This window comes from Euprymna scolopes, chromosome 21 (genome assembly GCF_053919585.1).
Source record: "Euprymna scolopes isolate OS-2025 chromosome 21, ASM5391958v1, whole genome shotgun sequence".
In the NCBI taxonomy this organism is placed as follows: domain Eukaryota; kingdom Metazoa; phylum Mollusca; class Cephalopoda; order Sepiida; family Sepiolidae; genus Euprymna; species Euprymna scolopes.
In genome coordinates, this window is record NC_136502.1 from 88,373,236 (window position 1) to 88,390,945 (window position 17,710).

The window sequence follows — 17,710 nt, forward strand, 5'->3', positions numbered from 1 at the left end:
CTCTTCTGTGGGAAAGAGGTTGCAGGGAAGAGAAAAGGGCACCTATCACCAGGCTAAGAAGTTATATTAAATACGAGAACAACATACATTAAGATAAACTAGAAAGAATTTAGTTTACGTGAATAAAAAATGAAAAATGATTAATAATAAAAATAATTATAAATATAAAAAGAAAATTGAAGAAGTAAAAAATGGAAGTAACAGTAGAAAATTAATCACTAAGAAATAATTGGATCATTAAAGGAGTATAGACAAATAAAAGAAAGGAGGAAAGAAGGCGAAGAAAAAAGAAAGAAAGATAAATAAGGGATACGAAAATAATAAGTAAAAATATACGAACAATAATTTAAGTTTTATTCATAAACGATTTGATAAAATTGTCTCTGAGATGGGTATATTTGTTGATGACACGACGATTTATAATAGACTCGAAAGGGGTGGGCGAATCTATGCGTATCTAAGGGAATAACTAAAACTCTACTTTGCAGTCATCCGGCCAAGATCAAAGAGTAATATCTGTTCTTCAGATTCTGCACTTCAATTTCTTGTTCTCTTTCGGTGGAGGAGCAATCCTTCACAACTGAGACAATTTTTATTTTTGTTTCTTTTTCTCCACGTTAAAAAACAACCCTGGAGTCTTACTCGTCTCGTGGTGTGACATTGTAAATAGGCACTCTGTAGTGAGCTGGGGCCAAAACTGAATGGTAACGTTCAATGCCACCATGCCCAAGTTTATTTCCGTTAATAATTACAAGAAACATTCTTTTTTTACAAGGTGGTCACCACTTATCAAGGCCCGGAAGCCACTCGAGGGTTAATGATATTGCGTGTTCAGTAATCAATGGGATAGCATCATGGTAATCGTTAGTATTGGAGATTTGATAAAGTGTCTTACTTAAGGGGGCGGTTCATCAGGAATTTTTTATGTTGGATTTGAAGACATCCAGGTTGTAGTCAGGTGGGAAACAGGCAAGCGGAACAGAGTTCCACAGGCGTGCACTTCTAAGAAAGAAGCTTTGTGCATGGAATCTACATTTTGGTTTTGGCACAGATAAAGAGTGGGGAAAATTTTTGACAGTGGTTTCAGCTAGACAGGTGTTTATCGTGAAAGATTGGCGAGTGGGGACCAGAGATTGGAGCTCAGAAGAGTACTTGCCATGGAAGTAACGATAAAACAAAGAAGGTGTGCTCTCTCTACCGTGCAAGAATGTTACTCACACTTAAGAGCATCATATATCTCAATAAAGCCACGATTCGCCCATGCGTTGAGTATTGTTGTCACATCTGGGGTGGAGCATCTGCTACTAGTTTTTTTCTCCTAGATAAAGTTAAAAGAAAGAGTCGCCAACCTAATAGGTCTCGCACTGTTGGTCTAACTCCAACCTCTGTTCCATCGTCGAAATGTGGCATCATTGTGCCTGTTTTGCGACTACTTTAATGGTAAGTGCTCAGACGAATGAAAGCACTAGTATCTCGACGGAAATATTATTTCAAAAGAAAAGTAGGACCGATCCAAATTATTTTCAAACTCATAATCAATCGAAAATGGAGTTTATAAAAATGCAAATATCCAGACATTGAATGTAGGAATGAAAAGTTGGGTTGATCGTATTTATATTCCAAAAACAATCAATTAGTGTTGTGGTAAGAACTAGCTAATTAGTATACGTGGAGTGTCAACCATATAAATATGGTTGGTACCGTAAAGACGGGAGAGACCCAAAGGGAGACTCAACGAGAGTCTCGGAGAGACACGAGATCGAGAATCGACGACCACCCTGCCGACACTTTCTCCAAGGATGGTCTCCACATGACTATACCAATGGACTCTATGTAAATATTGTATATACTTTCTTGCTTTCAATATATCTGTTCTATTTCACATTTGTGTTGTAGTTATTTATTTCCATGTGTTCAGTCGAGTTTCCAAAATTAGAAGAGTGCACACTAAGATACAACCAGGAATAGAAATAAACAGAATATAGACAAACGACCTTAAGATACAAAGATTTATTTAAAAATATAATGTGTATTTTGTATAATACTGTCCATTACCCTCTTCTGATGAGAAGCATTTAGCCTTGAAATGCCATGGCCTAAAGAGACATTTCTTTCTTATTCTTTCTTTGACTGCCAAAGTTACATATATGGGATGTTCTAATAAAAAAAAAAAAAAAAAAAAAAATGGAAATTTTGCTTGGATTTTCGCATAGAGATAGAGGAGGGGAAATTCTTTGTTGTGGTTGTAGCTAGACGAGTTCTTGCTTTGAGTGTAATATAGTGGCGAGAGATTAAGTATTACATGCATTTTTTATATAGATATAAATATTATCAAATTTTCGGTTAGATCCTTCTTATAGTATTAGTATATATTCGAAAATTTCAAGACGGGTTAATGGGTTAATTTCTTCCGACAATTAAAAGGTAAACTCTTTTAGAAATTAATGATATGTCTTTATAGGACCGTACCGGGGAGCTCAACATTTAAACTCCCCGGTTTAACATCCACGGGTAACACAAATTGGAACAAAATGCATAGAAGATACTGAAAAGGCTGCTGCAAAGAAAGTGGGATTTCTCTACCGTGCTAGAAAATGTCTTCCACCTGTCAGAATTCTATATATCTATAAAGCAACTATCCGCCATTACATGAAGTATTGTTGCCACATGTGGGCTAGTACATCACATACTAGTTTCTCGCTCTTAGATAGAATTTAAAAAATGAGTCTCAAATCTATTTTATTATCACAGTTTCACTCCAAACAAGGCACAATGCCACTTTGATGTATGGGGGCTACTATCTGGGGCATAATTGTATGGATACTATGTAGGGAGTTGAACAACAAGATGTCTACCTGTTTACATTACACTTGAACTTGTACATATCAGTAAAGTTGGAGAAGCAGGAACCCGAAAGGGAAGGCCAAAGTCTAGTAGTTCTGTGGAACAAACTATTAGTGTAAAAGGACGTCTAGTATCTGGGAATCTTTAGTGTGTAGAGGTGGGACTTTGCTGTTTGTTGAGTTTATCGGGAGTATTTACGGCGAGGGGGTACAAAGGCTTATAGTTTGCCGGAGCATCTGCCATTAAAATACTTGTAAAACAGGCATAGGGATGCAACAGTTCGTCGATGGGACAGAGGTTGGAGCTTAGATGACAGTTCGGGACCTATCAGGTTGGCGACTCTCTTTTGAACCCTGTCTAGGAGTGAGAGACTAGTAGCAGATGCACCAGACCAAATGTAGCAATGCTCCATATATGGGCGAATGGTGGGCTTGTAGAGGTACTGGATACTTTCAGGCGTAAATAACTTTCTAGCGCGGTAGAGGGAGCCCCCCTCCCTCACGCGGGAGCGACCTTTCTGACCTTCGGGCCAAGATCAAAGTGTAGTATCTGTTCCGGCAGATACTGCAAGCAAAGACCATATGTGGGGGCAACCCCACATATGAGACCTTGGTCAATGTAGGGGCAACTCTTCATACCAATTGTCACTATCCAGCTCCCATATCCCACCCATCGGGAGCTGGTCCCCTCCCCCCTCTCTCCACATTAAAAAACGGCCTTGTGCGTAATTTGCTCAGTGGGGAAGCAAATAAATCCAGCCCACCTTCCTCGCAAAAGCCTTAGCAATGCCCTCGATGTATCTGTACCAACTCATGTTTCCCGTGAATGTTAAGCCAGGGAGTTTGAACGAAGCACTTTCAAGTAATGTATCTTTAGCCATAACCAATTGGCCGTACAATCTTGCATCTCTCTGCTTATTTTACAAGTATTCAACGGAATGTACTCTGATGAACTTGCTGTTCTAATGTCTAAAGCTAAATCTCGCCCTGTTGAGGCCCCACATATGCTGGAGGGCTTTTTGCTCTAATAGCTTATTTCCTCGAACTGCTAGCCTTTTGATTTTCCTCCCTGCTTCCTGTTTTCTTAACTGTACCAAAACGCGCAGGAATTGAAATGTTATGTGAACAAACATCTCGCTGCACAACTCCCCATTAAGATTACCCCTATACATATGACTCCAAATTCGCCGCAGACTTTTACGCCTACATATCAATGTACTTTGGGGCGAAGAATTTTTTTTTTACTATAGGGTCACCACTTATCAAGACCCGAAAGCCAATCGAGTATATAAAGGTTAATGGATGTAAGATAGTGGTGAATCGTTAACAATGTAAAATGGGTGGAATTCGATTCTTTATGAGGACGACCTAACAAGAACTTGTTTACATTAGATTTGTTGTATTTAGCAGGGAAGCATGCCAGCGGAACAGTGTTTCGAAGGCGGGCAGTTCTGAGAAAACAGGTTTGTTCATGGAATCTGCATTTACAGTTAGGCACAAAAAGAGAGTGGCAAAAATCATATATAGCGGTTTTAGTAGGCGAGTATTTTTTGTGAAAGTTTAGCAAGGGGAAGCATAGATTGGAGTTCAGACGAGCACTTACCATGAAAATAGCGATAGAGCAGAGACAGGCTCGCGACGTATCTTCTATGGGAAAGAGGTTACAGGGAAGAAAAAGGCATCATCTACTAGGTTTCGAAGCTGGTTTTAAACGAGCAGCTCCTGTCCAGATGTGGCAACAGTACCCCATTGTAGGGCGCACGTGACTCATACAGGTAGAGGGTCGCATCGGCAGTGGGATACTTACTGAAGCGGTAGTAAAATTAAAATGATTTAAAATATTTGAAACATTCTCTGGAAATAAATACACAATCATTTGTCACTTTTCATGTACGCACTTTCTAAAAAATACATTTCTATTAGAAAATGTTTCAAGAATCAGGAATTAAAGGAAGTTTCGTAATCAGCATATTTCAAAAATGTTCAAACATTGGTAGCATTATATTGGCATAGAATTATATTGACATAGCATTATATTGACATAGCATTATATTGACATAGCATTATATTGACGTAGCATTATATTGACATAGCATTATATTTGCATAGCATTATATTGACATAGCATTATATTGGCATAGCATTATATTGACATAGCATTATATTGACATAGCATTATATTGACATAGCATTATATTGCCATAGCATTGTATTGCCATAGCATTATATTGACATAGCATTATATTGACATAGCATTATATTAGCATAGCATTATATTGGCATAGCATTATATTGACATAGCATTATATTGACATAGCATTATATTGGCATAGCATTATATTGACATAGCATTATATTGACATAGCATTATATTGACATAGCATTATATTGGCATAGCATTATATTGACATAGCATTATATTGACATAGCATTATATTGGCATAGCATTATATTGACATAACACTATATTGACATAGCATTTTATTGACATAGCATTATATTGGCATAGCATTATATTGACATAGCATTATATTGACATAGGATTATATTGACATAGCATTTATCTCTTAAGAACAATTCTAAGTTACGAGGAAATATCGAAAGAATTGTGCCATGAACCCTGACTTTGGCTATATAAGAGCCAGGTACGTCCAAGGATGGAGTACTATTGCCACATTTAGGCAGGAGCTGCTAGAAAGGACTTATCCTGCCTTGATAGAGTTCAAAATAGACTTCGTAGCCTCGTAGGGGATGCCCTTTTCTCTTCCCTGCAACCTCTTTCTCAGAGAAGAGATATTGCGAGTTTGTCTCTGCTTTATAGTTATTTTCATGGCAAGTGCTCGGCTGAGCTTCAATCTATGGTTCCCCCCTCGCCAAACTTTCACAAGAAACACTTGTCTAGCAGAAAACACTATCAATAATTTCCCCCACTCTTTATCTGTGCTTAAACCTAAACGTAAATTCCATGAGCAAAGCTTCTTTCTTAGAACTGCACGCCTATGGAATTGTCTTCCGTTTTCCTGCTTTCCAGCTGACTACAATATGGTTGTCTTCAAGTCTAACATAAACAAGTTTTTAATGAGACGTTCCATATGAGTTAAAAAATTTACCGAATTTCCATTACTAACGATTACTTTATTGTCCAATTTCTACTGTACACTCTTTCAGAATAATCCTCAAGTGGCCTCTTGGCCTTGATAAGTGGTGATGCCTATGTAAAGAAAACAAAAACAAAAAAAACAATAGCGTCTTCGGACATTGCTAAGAACCATACACACAATTTAATAGGAATTTAGGTATTACAGTTATGTTTTCCATATCAATCATAGATACACAGTAGTAAAATAGACTTACTGTTTGAAATAACCGAGATAGCAGAAGTCTTTGATATTTCGAGAATATGATCTGTGGCCCGGACCTCAAAGATCAAAGAGCAGTATCTGTTCCGACAGATGCTGCACTGAAAGACCGTTGTCCTTGTGGCAATCAGTTTCTGGTCCATGTAAGGGGCAGCCCTATATACCAAGAGGAATTACTACCAGCTTCCCTTTCCCTCCTCTCGGGGGAGCTGGTCCCCCGTTCTCCTCCCCCTCTCTACATTTAAAAAATGGCCTTGTGCCTAATTTGTTCAGTGGGGAAGCAAATAAATACGCAGAAAGAATGGGACCAAAAGAAATGTAGTTAAAAAGAAATGGAAAATATTTTACTGCTTCGTATCTAGGATTTATCTGGAAAATAAATGGAAATATGAAAATATAAAAAAACAAGCTCGACAAGACCCTCTTTCGTGGGCCCATTATTTCTTTTATACATCATATCATTTTTAACACTCGGTTCCTTGCATTGCAATAGCCTTCCATAGTTACAATTTTCATGTTTATTTTTTTTTAATTATCTGTAATTTTTAATTTTCAAGTATAAGAAACTAAAACGCCGTCTGCGATGTTCATGCATGTTATACCTCATGATATTATATTAATACTATTATTAGGTTTCTCGAAAAAATTAATTCTATGGTTTCTCTTGGTATAGGGATTTGTTTCCAATTGCTTATCTGGACAGCAGACAGACAGACAAATATAGATTATGTTGGTGTCTATGTGTCCGTGAGTGCGTGTGAGTTCATCTGGGCCCGCATACGCGCATAAAATCGCATAGCAACATTGATCGGCGAAGAGAGAAAGAGCATGCGTCTACAGCGTACAACGGGCCAATACATTTCGAAGAACGTTTAAAAATGTCGAATAAAGCATCCATTACAAGTTTACCGTTTGTCCATTTGAAAAGGAACCGTATTTATTGAGATGTTTCTTTTTTTGTCGGGAAACAATGAGATCACACACAGAAGCCGACGTCGGATTGGTGGTTTTAATTTAATTATCTTTGCATAAAATCGTTTTCAAAAATGGCTGATAGCAATGGAAAATCATAGGTCCGTTCGGCGAGGTCGAACGGTGGTGGCGGCGGAGACGTTTGACTAAAGGATTGATATGTTATCTATATCTCCCTCTCATCTTTCTCTCGTCTCTCGTCTCGTCTCGTCTCGTCTCGTCTCTCTCTCTCTCTCTCTCTCTCTCTCTCTCTCTCTGTTAAATATTCTGTTGTTCTTAGAACAATTGAATCTCGGTCGGTCCGAGTTTTGACTATTGGTTCCACGTCGCGAATAAAAATGGAAATGTTTCCATTGTAACGTTTGATCGGATGAGGCGTAAAATAAAATAAACAAACAAAAAAAAAAAAGAAAAAAGAAAGAGAGGTAGTGGGGGGGGGGAAAGGGAATATGAATATTAAAGAAGAGGGAGGTAAAGAAGAAGGGCAAGGGGGCAAAAAAAAAAAAAAAGGATTTAGGAGGAGGAAAGCGAGAAGAATCCAAAGAAAGACAGGGAGATAAAAAAAGACGGAGAAATAGAATAGATTACAGAAGAGGGGAAGAGAAATAGTTAAAAAAAATCCCCCCAAAAAACACAGACAAAATGAGAAAAGTAAAGAAATATTCGAAAACTTCTCACGCTTTTCAACCCAAAATATATTTTTGTAAAAAGTGTTGAAACAAAGAAAAGAGCTTGACAACATGAATAGAATGATAAAAAGTAGTAGCAGCAGTAGTAGTACTAGTAGTAGTTTAGTAGTAGTAGTAGTAGTAGTTTAGTAGTAGTAGTAGTAGTTTAGTAGTAGTAGTACTAGTAGTAGTTTAGTAGTAGTAGTAGTAGTAGTTTAGTAGTAGTAGTAGTAGTAGTAGAAAAAAAGATGAAAAAAAAAGAAGAAAGAATGAGGTGAGACAGAAGATAATGTGAGAGAAAGGGAAAAGACTAAAAGAATAAAAGAGAAAGCGAAGAATAAATAGTTAAGAGAGGGCGATACAACATGTCGTCGATGGGACAGCGGTACAGTTTGGGACCTATTAGGTTGGCGACTCTCTTTTGAACCCTGTCTAAGAGTGAGAAACTAGTAGCAGATGCACCAGCCCAAATGTGGCAACAATACTCCATACATGGGCGAATGGTGGCCTTATAAAGGTACATGATACTCTCAGGCGTAAGTAAATTTCTAGCACGGTAGATAGCCCCCACCTTCTTTACAGCAGTCTTGGCAATAATCTCAATGTATCTGTTCCAATTCATATTCTTCGTGAACGTTAAGCTGGGGTTTTAGAATGAAGTACTTTCAGGTAATGTATCATTATCCATAGCTATTAGTAGTTGAAAAAGTTTCTTGTAATTATTAAAGGAAAGAAGCTTAGTTTTGGCAGCATTGAATGTTACCATCCATTTTTGTCCCCATTTCATTGCAGATCGGAGGTCTTCCTCTAGGAGTTCCGCCATTGCCTTGAATACGTGTTCATTTGTTTTTCCTTTGTGTCTGTTATAGAGTGTGGTGTCGCCAGCAAATATACCCATCTCCGAGACAATTTTTGTTGTTACAAGAAAAGGGACCCCTTTTCCTGTAAGTAAGAATAACATTAGATAAGTGGAAAATGGGATTAGGATAGACCGAGATTCGAACTTTGTAAGCAAGGTTCAGAAATAGATTCAGAAAATAGAATGTTAGAATTTCGCATTAAAAATAGTTTAGATTTGTTTGTTTGTAAAAAGAATTTAATTGTGCATTCTTTTATGGAAATTGAATTAAAAAAGGTCAGCTAAAAATAATGAACAATACAATTTAAAAATATATTAAAAAATAGGTTAGTGAGAATTCTTTGTCTGCAGAAGTGTGTTTTGGGAACATGTGCCGAACAACGTATGTTTAAGCCACGTGAGTCGATCACGTTTAGAGCCATACATATGACGTCATAGCAGAAAGAGAGATTCTCAATAATAGAAGCTAGGATTAGCAGAGAGTCAGTCGAAGATCATAGGCAGTCGAGTCCGGATCGAACAGCAGAGGCGGTCGGACAGAGCTGACATGATCAGAGGAGGGTCCCTTTAGAAGCGAAGGGAGAACGTTTAATCATGTAGAACGACTTTGAATTCCTTGACGTCATCATCATTCGACCAGTCGATCCGATAATAAAGAAGTTATCATCATGTTTTTGTAAAACTGTGTCGTGTCATCATTCAACAGCAAAAGGTAATGTGTGAAACATCCTTAATATGGACTTTGTCTCCCTCATCGTTATTATGAACTTTATGTAATTCTTACAAGAATGTGCATCCCCTATTTCAACTCTCGTTAATATATGTTATAAAAAGCACCACTCCAAAACGGTATAAATGTCTCTTCCCTCATCAATATGAATGTCCCTATCCTATATTTTAATGTGACCCCAACACTATGCAACATTATCAAGGAGGGATTTATGAATATCAGTAATAATAAAGGTCCAAGGATCGATCCCTAAGATACACTCGCACTTATCTCATATTGTTTTGACGTACGACCATCGAGGATGACCTGGATTCTTTCTCTTATTTAAGAAGGATTTAATTATAGGTTAAAGCAATATTTAATAAATATTTAATTGAACAACAATGAAAACAATGCATACTGTATCCTTGTTTGAACACTCAAAATTTTAGAAATAATTTACTGAATTTAATCTTGTGGTTTGGTGATATTTAATCGCATCAACTTGTGACGCCATGTTGATGAATGTTACGAACGGATTAAGTAGAAAACTCAACATGGCCGATCTTGGTCAGATATAAATATTTCTGGTCATACAATTTACTTATGAAGGTACATTGACAAAATCCTATTAATCTATGGAATCCCCAAAACGCACTACACCAATTGTAAATCTAATATATAAACGGCTGTATGTCTGCCCACCCCTCCATATTTTCAAACTCTATCTCTACCGAAACAAAAAGTCGTAGAGCGGCATTACGAGCCTCAAATGATTAGATTTTCTTACGGGTCGTTCTTTTTAATGGGTTCTTTAGCCGGTTAAAATTGTGTTTAAGGGGTCAAAAATAGGCCAAAATTAAAAAAGATCGTTAAATATTTTGTACATTAATGAGTTCATTTTTAATTTTTAATCGGCTTATATGCATGTCAGGTTGGAGCAGTGGTAATGTCACCAGCTTTGAATGCTTTGGTTTCGATTCTAGCTGATGGTACCTAAATTCTTTTTTTTTTTTTTACTTTTGAAATCACGACTCTATAATAATATATTCGAAATCTGGACAAATTAAAATATCATATTTAAGCGTATTTTACGCTCGGGCAAATCATGCCCCCCCACCACTTGTGACATAAATAAAAATATGAATATAAATCTGGAATAATCGACGATAAACTATATCCAGAAATTAATTAGTCATATGTTAATGACGGTGCAAGGTCTGATATATATTATACAGTAACTAAGCTATAACAAAAATGATCAAGACTGACAAGGATTTAAACAGTACTAAACAAGTCCTTGATTATCTAAAAGGGACTAACAGAACAATTTTTAGTATTAACGAAATAGATACATCCTTTAAAATAAGAGGGGTTTTCAGATTCAGGTTGGATTAACGATGGAGATCAAAAATGTACAATTGACTATTGTTTCAGACTCTCAAAAGGCGTCATGGAAATCTAAGAAGCAGTAGATTTTGGCAATTTCTACTTGTGAAGCTGAGTTTGTAGCGCTATCCAATTCTGCTCATGAGGCATTATTTCTGAAGTCCATTCTAAAGACTGTTTTAAAACCATAAAGGCCTCGTAGCAGTTAATTACGATAAACAAGCAAATATATTCTTGGCACAAAGCCCAGTAATTTATCAAAGACATTAAAAATCACTTCATAAGAAATGAAGTAAAAAAAAGAATCCATTATTGTAAACTACGTAGCATCAGAGCAAAATATAGTCGATAAAGTCGGCGATTAATCGGGATAGAAATCGGGAATCGGAAATTTTTGGAGTGTCAGAATTAGTATCGACATTGGCAAAAGTGTGTGCCAATTTTTCCGATGCTAAAAACGATTCTTTTAATTATTTTTGTTTGTTTAAAACTTAATTTTCCATTGCTGCTACTAACGATAACATTATAAAAGTGATTGATTTTTAATTAAAAGTACGACTAAAATGCATAGATCACTCTCCACAAATGTATTTCTCTGTTTCTGAAAATATATGCACATTACGAACACCACAGCCCTTATTCAATATGGCCGATCAATTGCCACGCATTGTTTTACATCATTTAAACTTTACTACCATCACTTTTCCTTTATTTTACAGCTGTATTTTTACAAAAATTAACCATAACATTTATTTACGTGTTACACATGCCATTATGCATCATTTGGATTTACATTATTTCATTCTTACATTAAAAAAATTACGTTGCAGCTTTCTTTTGATCATATCCAGTTTCTGCGTCCCAAATTGACCGATACTAAAATGAACTAATCTCTTTTTAAATCATTTATAATTTACTATCGTTGCTTTTCCTTTATTTTACAGACTGGGAATTTAAAGAAGGAAACAAAAATATCCTGAATTGTTGGTTGTATCAGAATCAGAGAAAAAATTGGAATCGTTTCATCACTTACATTTGCATATATATATATTTATTTTTTTTATTCATCTAACCTTTTCATAGTCTTGCGTATACTGTTACAATTAAACATATCTTTACAACATTAACGCAACAATCTACAGAGTACAAAATAGACTTCGTGGCTTAATGGGGGATGCCCTTTTCTCTACCTGCAACCTCTCTCCCACAGAAGAGACGTTGCGAGCCTATCCTTTTTTCATCGTTATTTCCATAGCAGGTGCTCGTCTGAACTCCAATCTCTGGTTCCCCCTTGCCATTCTTTCACGAAAAACACCCGTCTAGCTGAATCCACTGTGAAAAATTTCCCCCACTCTGTATCTGTGCCTAAATCAAAACGTGGATTCCATGAACAAAGCTTCTTTCTTAGAACTGCACGCCTGTGGAACTCTGTTCCGTCTGCCTGCTTCCCACCTGACTACAACTTGGATGTCTTCAAGTCCAACGTTAACAAATTCCTAATGAACCGCCCCCTTAAGTAAACACTTCATCAAATCTCCACACTAACATACTGTACTTGTAATAACCCTTATCCCTGAGTGGCTTCCGGGCCTTGATAAGTGGTGACCACCGTGTAAAAAAAATCTAGTCAGGAGTCACCGAATTTATGTTAGTGTCCTAAATGAATACCTGTCCCAGGGCGAGTAAAATTTATTTACTTGACATAAGAGTTTTGAACAATTTCTCTGTCCCTTACGTACCTATAATGATACTTATGTGTAGAATCCTTATTCTAATGCTGATCCAAATCGTTCACCTCATTTTGATTCTAAAAAATGTTTCAAATTTAAGGCTTGCGCTTAAAGGGCCTTAAGAAGAAGTTACAATTATGGAGATATCTCTTCATAAAGTCTGATGACTGTGGATCAAATACTGATATATATCAATATTTGAATTTTCAAATGTGTGGCTGCGTCTATAGTATCTCCCCATACAAACACTTTGAAATACTAAAGCAACTCTGAAATTTGGGGAACTCGCATGCAATATTTAAATTGCAGGTGAGATCAACCTCGCTTGCATAGTTTGATAGTGTACACGATAACCAAAACCTGTCGAAATGAAAAAAAAAAAGGATCATAAAATAGTAGTAAAATATTAACTATACAAAGAGAACATTAAAATTATACGTGGTGCCTTCGATAAGTTTCGAGACATTTTTTGTACGGGAATTGAAAATTGTTGTAGACTCTTCAAAATTCAGTATGTTATTGTTATTGCATGTTCTTGCATCTAATGAGATGACTGACGAATTTTTATGATTTCAGATTCAAATGAACAGCTACAGCAGGAATTGGAATACACCCTACTAAAGCCTGATTGTCACAGCTGGTCAATTTAAAAAATGCGATCTGGACGTGAGGACACTTTAGAAGAACGATGTGTAATAAAAAAATATGTTTTAAACTTGGAAGAAATGCCACAGAAACCTATGGAATGCTTCAGACTGCTTTTGAACCATCTTACATAAATCGAGCATCAGTTTATGATTGGCATAAGAGATTCAAGGAAGGCAGAGAGTCTATGGAAGATGATACAAGGGATGGGAGGATTAAGGAAATAGGAACACGAGAGTTGATTGGCCAAATAAAGAATTTCATGGATAAGGACCGTTATGTGTCTACAGAGACAATAAGTGCACAATTTGATGTTAGTGTTGGAACTGTACACACAATTATTTTCGAGGAACTGACGATGCGAAAGATTTGCGCGAAGTTTGTTTCAAGTGTGCTTAGAGAAGATAAGACAGGAAGACGTTTTCAATATAGCAGAGAAATGATCGAACTGATCATCCAGACCTTGCTTAAAGGCTGTCGTTACGAGACTGATTGAGGAGATGAAAGAGTATGTGACGAGAGTCATTGACATGCTCACACAATTGGACTTTCATACAGCTTTTCAGAAGTTGTTGGAACCGCACAAGTGCATTGCAGCCGAAGGAGATTACTTCGCAAGGGATTAGAATTTCATGTATGTACTACCAAGAAAACTGCCCATGCGAGAAAAGAGTGGAAAATTACTGAAGGCACCTCATGAGTCTAAGATCTGATATTGTTGTTATTCTTCTGTGGCGTTTCTGTGTCGGATAGATATAGACATGTATAAGATAGACAGAGGCAGATCGATACAAAAATATGTATGCCGCTATCGACAAAAATAGATAATAGATTTTTACATTGCAAAATCATTCTTACATGATGTGCTATGCAACTAGGTTTTTGCTTTTAATTTTTGTGTCGGATAAAAAAAAAGATAGATACCAGCAGGCGGCCTGGCGTTGTCCGGTCGTAAGATACGCTTAAATATATTTTAATTCATGCAGATTACGTATTTATTATTATAGAAATACTTCTCTATTGAGTATTATAGTAAACCTAATATACAGTGGTGAGATCCAAACTATATATATATATATATATATATATATATATATATATATATATATATATATATATAAATATGGGTGCCATCACCTGGAACCGAAACTAAAACATACAACTCTCCACCCTCATTCTTTAGCCTGCCTCTGAGTCACGCCCATACGCATATCGTATATATATATATATATATATATATATATATATATATAAGTATATATATATATATATTTATTTACATATATACATAGACACGCACGCACGCACACACAAACACACACGCACGCACACACACACACACACACACACACACACACACACACACACACACACACACACATATATATATATATATATATATATATATATATATATATGCAAACTGTGTAAGAACAGAGTTGGTCTGAAGAGTCACTTTCGTTTCCACAGAAGAAAGAATCTGCGTCCTGATTACATTTCCACACGTATATGTGTATAAATGCATGAATAATAATAATAATAATAATAATAATAATAATAATAATAATAATAATAATAATAATAAAAACAAATTATAAAATGCATAAAATAAAATAACAACAAAAAAAATCTAATAAAAACGTCCACGGAAACGGATGAATAATCCACAATAAAGAAAGGGAAAGACGACTTTCTCTGTCAAGAGGTGACAATCACCACACGCACGCACGCACCCCCCCACACACACACATAAAAGGGGTAACAGGTAAATTTATATTATATATAATTACTAGTGCTTTGACAACAGAATATTCCTATCATTGTTTTTACTCTCGAGTATATATATATCCGACACAGCTAGACAGTTAATCGACCGAGACATAGTTAGACACAGATAATCAACCGAGAACAACATCACTCTATATAAAAGCACATAAGATATCAACTGATATACACTTGAGAGTGAAAACAATGAAAAGAGTATTCTGTTGTCATAGCCATAATAATTACATTAGACTGGGGCAAAAATAATGTCGTTTTTTGACGTTGAACTTCAAAAATAAACTTTATAAATCGAAATAAGAACCATTAGAATCGACACATTTTTGCCAACGAGAAACAAATTTATTTATCCCATTAGCATGGAAATCCTGAGTTATGGAAGCGATGAAGTCATTGAAGGCCGATTCGGCATCATCTCGGCTTTTGAAGAATTTTTCGCGCAGAAAGTTGTCAAGATACTTGAAAAAGTGATAATCGGTGGGCGAGAGGTCTGGTGAATATGGCGGATGAGGCAGAGTCTCGTAGCCCAATTCGTTTAGCTCCTGCAAGGTCAGTTGAGCAACATGCGGACGAGCGTTGTCATGGAGGAGAATTAGTCCCTTTATATTAACCAATCTCGGGCCCATACGTTGGAGCTTTTTGTTTTTTACATGGAGTTCATCATTTATCAAGGCACGGAAGCAACCCGGGGATAAGGGTTATTGGATACAGTAATCAATGGGATAGTATCGTTATAAATGTATTATACTTTTTACTAGAATATCTTGTCATTTTCTTTTCCATGTTTAAACTTGTTCTTGGCTTTCATGCCGGGAATAAAGTGTAGTATCTGTTCTGCTGCTGCACTTAAGGTAATTTGTCCCAGTCAATGAAGGGGAAACTCTCTATACTGAAACAATTATTATTTTTGGTAACCAGAGTGCCCCCTTTTTGCCTACTTTTAGGGGAGATGGTTTTTACCCCACATTAAAAATGGCCTTGTGCCTAATTTGCTTTTGTGGGGTAGCAAATAAATACAATAAACTTAACCATATTACTTTTTATGCTCGCATTTTTCTACTGTAATCCATGACTTTTGCAGGTTTCCAGTAAATTCACTTGTTCTTTGTTTAATTTCAGTCTTATTTTGCCCCCATAAACCTAACATACACATATGTGAAAAAATGTACGGCACTCGTCTGCTTTCAATAAAATCCCTCCAGTTATGTCCCTTTCATTCACTGTTTCATTTGCTACTTCTCTTTTCGCAAGAGTGATGAATTAGTAGCAACACTAGTCGCTGAAGCGATGTGGTTGCTATGGAAACCAGTCAGAAGAAAACGTTGCTCAGCTCCTTACGTTTGCTTTTTTACGATTTTGAACACTAGTAAATTCATCATGACTTTTGTTTTAATGAACGAAAATTGAAAATTGTCTTTCACAATATAGCGGAGAAGGTGATTTATAAACTGTAATAATTGTTTGAAATTTGGTTGAAAAATGGGTGAAGCTTTAAAGCAGTTCTAAATCACTTGCCACTTAACCATATATTCAAACACAGTAGTGTTTGAATGATATATATATATATATATATATATATATATATATATATATATATATATATATATATTAGTGATGAGACGATTCCAATATTTTTCACGATTCCGATACAATTACCAATTCCGTAATAAATTCCCGATTCCGATACAATTACCAATTTTGATTCCGATTTTTTTTTTCATAAATCTCTAAATATTCAACTTTATAGCTGTATTTTTCTCCGATTACCGTAGAAACATACATGTTAAATGTGCAGATATTTTCCTTAATGTAAAAATATGCTTGTAGGGAAAGATCTATCGATTTAAGCATCACTGGTGGTTTAAAATCAATCAATATTTATTATTTTATCATTATTACCAGCAATGGAAGATTTTGGTTTAGACAAAATCAAGTAAAAAAGACAATTAAAAGATTCGTTTTGGCATCGCAAAATGGGTACAATTTTTTTCCGATTCAGATACCGATTCCGATCCTCTCAAATATTCCAATTTTTTCGATTGCCGATTCTGATCACTCGTCCCAATTATAATATATATATATATATATATATATATATATATATATATATGTATGCAACTTTGTCTGTGTGTGTGTGTGAGAGTTCGTTCCTCATAGACTTCGAAACGGCAGAACAGATTTTCTTTAAAATTTACAGAACTTTAAAAACATTAACTAAAATTCCGCTATTTAGTAAAATCGATTTTTCTTAATGTCGTATGCAAATAAGGTGATCTCTTAATTGTATATTTTTGCAAGAATCATACTTTATAAAGAAATAACTGAAAGATAAAAGTAAGACACGCTTTGCATATATTAATCAAATTGTGAACAAACAAACAAACAAACAGACAGACTAGAATACAAATTTATGCGTGTGTGTGTGCGTGCGTGCACGCGCGGGTGTGTGTAAGTTAGTTCGTGAATTGTACTTCTTCATCTATATATCGTTCAATCTTATTGCGGTTTATATCCACTGTTGATCTTTACTGGTCGAACGCCAATGTCTTTATCTCTCTTTTTCGTGAAGAGTACGGGGGTGGGGTGCGAGTTTCTGAACTGAAACTGCCCACCTTTAGTCAACGGAAACTTAAGCCTTTCCGTTCGGCACTTAAATAAATAAAAAAAAAAACCGTCACATCGGTTATAAGCGAGCCGGGATCGGGCAAAGATCCAATATTTGCAGAGGGTCGAAGACGTGACGCCTTCACATTA